This window comes from Bos mutus, chromosome 9 (assembly GCF_027580195.1).
Source record: "Bos mutus isolate GX-2022 chromosome 9, NWIPB_WYAK_1.1, whole genome shotgun sequence".
Lineage (NCBI taxonomy): Eukaryota > Metazoa > Chordata > Mammalia > Artiodactyla > Bovidae > Bos > Bos mutus.
The window spans coordinates 79,473,211-79,482,402 of record NC_091625.1 but is presented as its reverse complement, the minus strand read 5'-3'; positions in this window follow the sequence as shown (position 1 = coordinate 79,482,402).

Below are 9,192 nucleotides of genomic sequence, written 5' to 3'. Positions count from 1 at the left end.
ATTTCTTTACATTTTTTTGTTTGTTTTGTTTTGGAACCACGTGAAATGCACTAGTGATCTGAAGATTAAAACAGAAGAATCAAAAAATATATAATAAAGCTATCACCATAGAAGAAACAGAAACATATATCTTGCTGTGGAAGCTGCACTCTATTTTGCCTGATCATAAGATTAGTCCTACTTTATATCTGCATTTTTTCCAGGGAGAGTGGTGCTACTCTTTTTCCTCTGGTCACAGAAATCTCTCCTTTGTCTCTACAAATATTGCTATTATTTTGATTAGTATAAAACTTTTTCTTATCTTTATGCTGATCTTTCTCTGTAGATATTTTGATATTTCTACCTTCAGCCGACTGCTGGAACTGAGTATAAAAATGTGATTTTGTTCTATTTACTTGTTATGGGGCAATTTGGAGTTCTTTTTCCTTTGACCTATCTTGTTGGACTTCATCGATCTGACTGACTTCACTGCCTGCTACTATTTCTGGCCCTTAACCTAGGGGTCTTTCTTTCTTTTTCAATTCCTTGGATTTAGTGACAAAGTTTTGTTTTGACGGCTTCTATTCTGGAGTATGCTCAACTATTTGAACTTAGTTTTGATGGATATTTCTTATTACTATACTTACACTTCTTATTTGATGGAAACAAAGTTGTAAATCATATCTGCCACATTTCCACTCAATTGAAAATCCAGTTTACATCTTGATCTTTAAAATAAATGAAGGTTGATATAACTGTGTATTTACCTTTTATTCAAAATAGATGGGCTGACACCTTTTACCTAATAATAGTAATTCTGAAAAGAACCAGACAGAAGGAATAAGTCCCATGGTAAGGTATGTTTTTCATTATGTTTATCGCAAAGGAAGAGAAAGATAGCAGAATTTTTTTTCTTGACAACCCTGACTTTCCCCAGAAGAGTGTCTGGTTATTCTTTGAGGAGATGGACAGGCATCTAGAGAACAATCTTGGTATTGTCCTCCATCTGTTACTTGTTTGGGGAACATTTCCCTGGATTCAGGAATTATATCCCCTTTCTCAAATAGCTTCCTATACTTTTCCATCATAACATCTAGCATAAGTTAGAATGTGTAACTTTCTGATGTATATCAATCATTCTTTCTAGAGTCTTAACTTCTGTGAGGGCATTGTTCATAGCTGTTGGCTAAGTTTCATATCCCAGTGGCAGGCAATGCCCTGGCACATGGTACAAGTGTGAATGAACAAATGAATGAATGAATGAATGAATAATCTTCTGGAAGAGACTGCAGGTAATTTTCTGGAAGGGAAAAAAAAGGTCCTCTTTTTAAAGTTTTGATTTCTGAGCAGGCTCAGAAAGTCCAATATTAAAAATTGATTGACTTTCTAAGCAGGAGCATAAGTATTTCTATTTTTAAAGGAAATTTTAGAGTACTCCCACTCTAAGAAGCTTTAAATTAACTGTCGTATAATGATGGTGAGCAAGAAAGGGTTGCATACCAAGAGAGATGAGACAAACTGGAACAACCTGGAAATAATATGTAATTTGTTTCTTTATACAGGTGAGCCACGGTTCTTAGGACGAATAGTGCTTAAATCTGAGTGTGCCTTTGTCACCTGGAAGGCGGGTTGGACACAGATTTCAGGCTTTACTCCAGAGTTTCTGATTCAGTAGCTCTGAGACAGGGCTGGAGGATTTGCATTCCTAACAAGTTCTCAGGAATATGACTGCTGGTGTTGGTTCAGGTACCCATATTTTGAGAATCATTGCTTTGCCCCTTACCTCTTTTGTAAATTTTTATTGGGAAATGGACTAACTGCTTCCTCTGCCCTTTTCTGCCTGGCCTCCCCCCTATTATTTCCTTTAGAATCTTAATTCCTACCACACCCTGTCCAGGATTTATAGTTGGTAGAATTTTTTGATGACATTCTGACCAGTGTGAGGTGATACCCCATTGTAGTTTTGACTTGCATTTCTCTAATAATTAATGCAGGTCAGGAAGCAACGGTTAGAACTGGACATGGAACAACAGGCGGTTCCAAATAGGAAAAGGAGTACGTCAAGGCTGTATATTGTCACCCTGCTTATTTAACTTATATGCAGAGTACATCATGAGAAACGCTAGGCTGGAGGAAGCACAAGCTGGAATCAAGATTGCTGGGAGAAATATCAATAACCTCAGATATGCAGATGACACCACCCTTATGGCAGAAAGTGAAGAAGAACTAAAAAGCCTCTTGATGAAAGTGAAAGAGGAGAGTGAAAAAGTTGGCTTAAAACTCAACATTCAGAAAATGAAGATCATGGCATCCGGTTCCATCACTTCATGGGAAATAGATGGGGAAACAGTGGAAACAGTATCAGACTTTATTTTGGGGGCTCCAAAATCACTGCAGATGGTGACTGCAGCCATGGAATTAAAAGATACTTACTTCTTGGAAGGAAAGTTATGACCAACCTAGATAGCATATTAAAAAGCAGAGACATTACTTTGCCAACAAAGGTCCATCTAATCAAGGCTTTGGTTTTTCCACTAGTCATGTATGGATGTGAGAGTTGGACTGTGAAGAAGGCTGAGTGCCGAAGAATTGATGCTTTTGAACTGTGGTGTTGGAGAAGACTCTTGAGAGTCTCTTGGACTGCAAGGAGATCCAACCAGTCCATTTTAAAGGAGATCAGTCCTGGGATTTCCTTGGAAGGAATGATGCTAAAGCTGAAACTCCAGTACTTTGGCCACCTCATGTGAAGAGTTGACTCATTGGAAAAGACTCTGATGCTGGGAGGGATTGGGGCAGGAGAAAAAGGGGACGACAGAGGATGAGATGGCTGGATGGCATCACTGATTCGATGGACATGAGTCTGAGTGAACTCCAGGAGCTGGTGATGGACAGGGAGGCCTGGCCGGACACAATTGAGCGACTGAACTGAGCTGAACTGAACTGAATAATTAATGATGTTGAACACCTTTTCATGTGTCTTTTGATATTTACCTTGCTGAAAACCTGAAATTAACACAACATTGTGTATCAATATTACTTCAATTAAAAAAAAGAAAAGAAATTGTTACATCCACCCCAGCCTTCTGCCACCTGATCACTCAGCAGCCATCAACATTGAGGCAAGACCCTAGCAAAAAGACTTCAAATCACTGAAGGTTCAGATAATGGTTTGCGATTTTTAGCAAAAAAGTACTATTTTATGTAAAAAAGTATGTGACTAGGAAATTAACAAGAAAAATTTCATTGGAAGGACTGATGCTGCAGTTGAAGCCCCTATACTTTGGACACCTGAGATGAAGAGCTGACTCATTGGAAACGACCCTGATATTGGGAAAGATTGAAGGCAAGAGGAGAAGAGGGTGGCAGACGATGAGGTGTTTAGATAGCATCGCTGAGTCAGTGGACATAAAGTTGAGTAAACTCCAGAGGATAGTGGGGGACAGGGAAGCCTGGTGTGCTATAGTCCATGGAGTCACAAAAAGCTGGACACAACTTAGCAACTGAACAGCAACAAATGAAAATATATTCAACCTCACTTATAATAAAATAAGTGCAAATTAAAAATATAGTATCAGATTTTGCTTGAGGAATTGGCAATACTTTTAACAATGTTTTTTTCTGGTATAGTAGAAAGTATAGCAAAATAGGAATTTTCAGACATTGCTGTACACTATAAGAAGGTATGAAAGATTTAAAACAATAAAAACCACTCTATATTATGAAGTGTCATGTTCAAAGGCCACATATTCAAAAAATCTCCCTCCTGTATTTACTTTCCTCTTAATCTAGATTTCACAGTCCATAATTTGACCAGAATACTTTCCTTCTTAATACGTTAGATGAAATAATATGGTCTTAGAATGGTAAACTCAAATCGTGGGCTTGATGTTGAGAGGCAATCATTGGAATATTTGTCTTAAAAATGCAAGGGACAAGACACAAATAAGGAGACAGACAAGATTTTTGGGTATATAGCTAGGTTATCACAAGTGTGAAATATGTACATGCCTACTCATCAGTAGAATTATTGATTGGCAAATATCAGAAACATTTCACTAATGTAATATCAGACATGAGGAAAAGCTACTTGAATCAACCAAGTAAGAAAAGCAGACTATTCTTTCAACTGCAATTCTACTGCTTTATTGTATAAGTTGTAAAATTCTAAGCTAATGAACTGTTGTGAAGTTAAGAATGATTTGACTTAGTCCATTAGTTTTCCTGTTATTTTGTGTTAATAAAAATTCTAAGTACTTGAAAACAATTTATTTTAGTAAGTAGGATAAATTCTCCCTCTCAAGTCCTGTATATATTATTCATTGGCTCTAGCAAAACCTTTTTCTTAGGCCAAACCAAAATAGCCCCAGACCTTGTTTGAATGATATAATTTCAAATGACTGGAATCTAACTTAATTAATTTTATTACATTGTGTATATGAATAGCTAACTGAACATGAATGATTGACTACCAAATGGTGTGGCTCAAATTTGTTATAGAAAGAACAATAAATAAAAACATTCCATTTGCTGACTGTGTCTCAGTTTTCTTTGTTGTGTAACAAATTGCTGTTAAGATTTAGTGGCTTAAAATATGTCCTTTATTTTGTCCTTGATTCTTGGATCAGCAGTTTTGGCTAGGTCTATCTGGGTTGTTTGGTCTTGGCTGGATTCATTCATTACTGTGGTCAGCAGTCAGGTGAACGAGAGGATAATTTTTTAGCTTCAGCTCATGTCTGCCCCACATATCTCTTGCCCTCCAGAAGGCCAACCTGGACTTTCTCATACAGTGGTAAAAGGATTCCAAGAGAAGGTGAGGTGAGTAAAATGGACCAGCTTAGCATTCACATGAAATTGTTTCCTCCACATTCTAATGGCTCTTGTCAAATAACAGGGTCATTCCAGATTCCAGAAGGGAAGAATAGATTTTCCTTTCTGATGGGAGCCACTGAAAGGCCATTTTTTGCCATCTGCCACAGACTCATAGGACTTTTTTTCTTTAACACACAAAATATTCCATTAGTTGTCAAAATGATTTCAGCCATTTTTTTCACAACATGAAAATATTTGTTGCCATGGTGAGTTCTGGTGACAGTAATCATTTGATTAAAAATACAAAATTTAATTTATTTGTATCCAGCTTTCTGGATGCTCTGTCCTTTAATGGCTTCTCATCATCTACAGAAAAAAAGCAACCAAATTTCTTAAGGATCTTCAATTCATGATCTTTCCTTTCCCTGTCTCTAATTTTCTCCCTCACCATCCCTGACTTCAGCCATTGGGCATGGTTTGCTGTTTCGTGGACACCTCATGGGCTTTTATGCCCCTGTGTGTATGTAAGTGCAGGAATTAATTCACCTTCTGTGAATGCCTTTTACCTCTTTGGGAGCTTAATTATTCCTCAATTCTTTAAGCACCAGCTTAACTCTGTGAGCCTTTCTTGATGATCTCCCTTGCCCCTAAGAAAATTTCAGGAGCAGAGCCTCAATGCCCTATTACCCATTATGAAATTAAAGTATTTGTGCTCAAGTGTGATTCTACCTTTAAAAGATGGACTTCTTGGATAGACAACAAGGTCTTACTGTATAGCAGAGAGAACTATATTTAGTATCCTATGATAAACCATAATGGAAAAGAATATATAAAAAAAGAATGCCTACATATGTACAGCTGAATCAATTTGCCGTGTAGCAGAAATTAACATAACATTGTAAATCAACTATATTTCAAAAATATTGGCACATTTTACATGTTTATATTTTCTTGCATGCAACAAACTTTTCTTTCTTTGTTTTTTTAAGATAAGCTTCTTGAGGGAAAAGAATTTGTCCCAGTCATGTTTGTGAAGGCAGGGCTTAGCTCTGTATTTAGCATATAGTATGTGTTCAAATTTTTTTTTAATTAGTTAGTGAATGAAAGAGTTTATAAGTGATGAAATAGTCACTGCACTATTCTCCTTCTAAAAAATAAGGCAAATACTTTAAACTTCTTGACCTTCTCATACATTCTCATAGCTTCAGACATTAGAGTTGCATAGATGATTCTTAAATCTTTTGTTTGTTTGCTTTTGTGTTTTTGTTTCTGTGTTTAGCTCAACTGTTTTTCTGAGGACCAAGGCTACTTCCAAATGGCCCTTTAGATATTGACATCTGCTTATCATGCTGCTTTCTTAAATATAATATGTTATTATCTGAACTACCCACCTGCCTCAAAGCTCTCCAGGGATCTGCTTTCCTACCTCTGATAACTACATGGTATTACCATCTTACTAAAAAAACCTAAGGGGTCTTTTTGCATATTTTCATTTGAGTTGAGTGATAGAGATAACCCAATTCAGGGATCATCACTATTTCACAGTCTACAAAATCCAATCTCAAGGAAACTAACAAGTTTTCCCACAGTCCTGTGGATAACAAATGGTGGAACTGAGACTTAAACTCAGATTTATCTAACTTAAGAGGATTACATTCTTATTTTGCCTCTAATTTTAGAGTTGTCAGGATAGACTTGACAAGGTTTACCAACTCAGTGGTTTTGAGTTAGAAAAGAAGGAAAATATTTTTATTCCTCATTCTTCCCCATTCTCCACACCCAGTTGGTTTGCAAATGCTCTTGATTTATCTTAGCAACATTTTCTCGTTAGTGTCTCCCTTCTTCCTTCAGCTTATCCTTCTTTCATTCATCCCTATTTTTTTCATAATTACTGCAAAAGCTTTCTAATTTGTCTTCCTTGCCTGAAGATCTCCTGGGTTTTAGGGCAGGACAATAACTTTTTATCTTAATATCATCATGCAGGCTAGCTAACCATGCATTTAGCAGGATGCTTGATAGAATTTTTAAGTTAAATTTTGCCACTGTATTTCCTAAAATGAAAAGATTTTTACAGAAACACTAAAAAGCTGTAGAAAATGTAATGGGTAACTACATGGAAATATTTATTCAGCTAATCTAATTAAAGTATAAAACAAAAATTTTTCTTTCAGAAATTAGCAGCAGGTGTTGCAATTAAAATATAGACAGCATACTATAAAATGTATTGGTAAAATGGACACAATCCCAGTCATTTAGTTGTGTTCTGCTTACCTTAATCCACCTGCTGTTGAAGCCAGATAGGTGTTTATTTGCATTTATGTGCTAACATTTACAGACAGACATTGTCTACAAAATTTTGTGTATTATATCCTAAATATATGGATATTTATTCTTGGCCGTTATACACATATTTGTGTTTTCTAAGCCAGGAGAGAATATTACAGAAAGAATAAATTTGTCTGAGATGGTGAATTAATATTAACTAATTCTTATGAGAATTGATGCTTTTGAACTGTAGTGTTGGAGAAGACTCTTGAGAGTCCCTTGGACTGCAAGGAGATCCAACAAGTCCATCCTAAAGGAGATCAGTCCTCGGTGTTCATTGGAAGGACTGATGCTGAAACTGAAACTCCAATATTTTGGCCACCTCATGCGAAGAGTTGACACATTGGAAAAGACCCTGATGCTGGGAGGGATCGGGGCAGGAGGAGAAGGGGACGACAGAGGATGAGATGGCTGGATGGCATCACTGACTCAATGGACCTGAGTTTGGGTGACTCCGGGAGTTGGTGATGGACAGGGAGGCATGGCGTGCTGTGATTCATGGGGTCGCAAAAAGTCGGACACAACTGAGCAACTGAACTGAACCAAACTGAATGCTTATGAGTGCTTTGATCTTTCCGAATTGTGGTGCTAGAGAAGACTCTTGAGAATCCCTTGGACTGCAAGGAGATCAAATTAGTCCATCCTAAAGGGAATCAACCTTGAATAATTATTGGAAGGACTGATGCTAATGCTGAAGCTTCAATACTTTGGCCACCTTATGTGAAGAGTGGACTCATTGGAAAAGACCCTGATGCTGGGAAATACTGAAGGCAAAAGGAGAAGGGGGCGACAGAGAATGAGATGGTTGGATATGACTCAATGGACGTGAGTTTGAGCAAACTCCAGGAGATAGTGAAGGACATAGGAGCCTGGCATGCTGTAGTCCATGGAGTTGCAAAGAGCTGGACAACAACAAATGAGTATTCACCATATTCTAGGAAACACAGTAAACACTTAAAAGCATTGTCCCATCTAATCCTCATAATAACTTTATGCAATAGTTATTCTAATCCCCATTTTATAGATGGGGAAATAGAGGCTTCAGTTCAGTTCAGTTCCTCAGTCATGTCCAACTCTTTGTGACCCATGAATCCCAGCACGCCAGGCCTCCCTGTCCATCACCAACTCCCGGAGTTCACTCAGACTCACATCCATTGAGTCAGTGATGCCATCCAGCCATCTTATCCTCTTTCATCCCCTTCTCTTCCTGCCTCCAATCCCTCCCAGCATCAGAGTCTTCCAGTGAGTCAACTCTTCGCATGAGGTGGCCAAAGTACTGGAGTTTCAACCTTAGTATCATTTCTTCCAAAGAAATCCCAGGACTGATCTTCAGAATGGACTGGTTGGATCTCCTTGCAGTCCAAGGGACTCTCAAGAGCCTTCTCCAACACCACAGTTCAAAAGCATCAATTCTTCGGCACTCAGCCTTCTTCACAGTCCAACTCTCACATCCATACATGACCACTGGAAAAACCAGAGCCTTGACTAGATGGACATTTGTTGGCAAAGTAATGTCTCTGCTTTTCAATATGCTGTCTAGGTTGGTCATTACTTTCCTTCCAAGAAGTAAGTGTCTTTTAATTTCATGGCTACAGTCACCATCTGCAGTGATTTTGGAGCCCCCAAAATAAAGTCTGATACTGTTTCCACTGTTTCCCCATCTATTTGCCATGAAGTGATGGGACCAGATGCCATGATCTTCGTTTTCTTAATGTTGAGCTTCAAGCCAACTTTTTCACCCTCCACTTTCATTTTCTTCAAGAGGCTTTTTAGTTCCTCTTCACTTTCTGCCATAAGGGTGGTGTCATCTGCATATCTGAGGTGACTGATATTTCTCCTGGCAATCTTGATTCCAGCTTGTGCTTCTTCCAGCCCAGCGTTTCTCATGACGTACTCTGCATATAAGTTAAATAAGTAGGGTGACAATATACAGCCTTGAAGTACTCCTTTTCCTATTTGGAACCAGTCTGTTGTTCCATGTCCAGTTCTAACTGTTGATTCCTGACCTGCATATAGGTTTCACAAGAGGCAGGTCAGGTGGTCTGGTATTCCCATCTTTTTCAGAATTTTCCGTAGTTT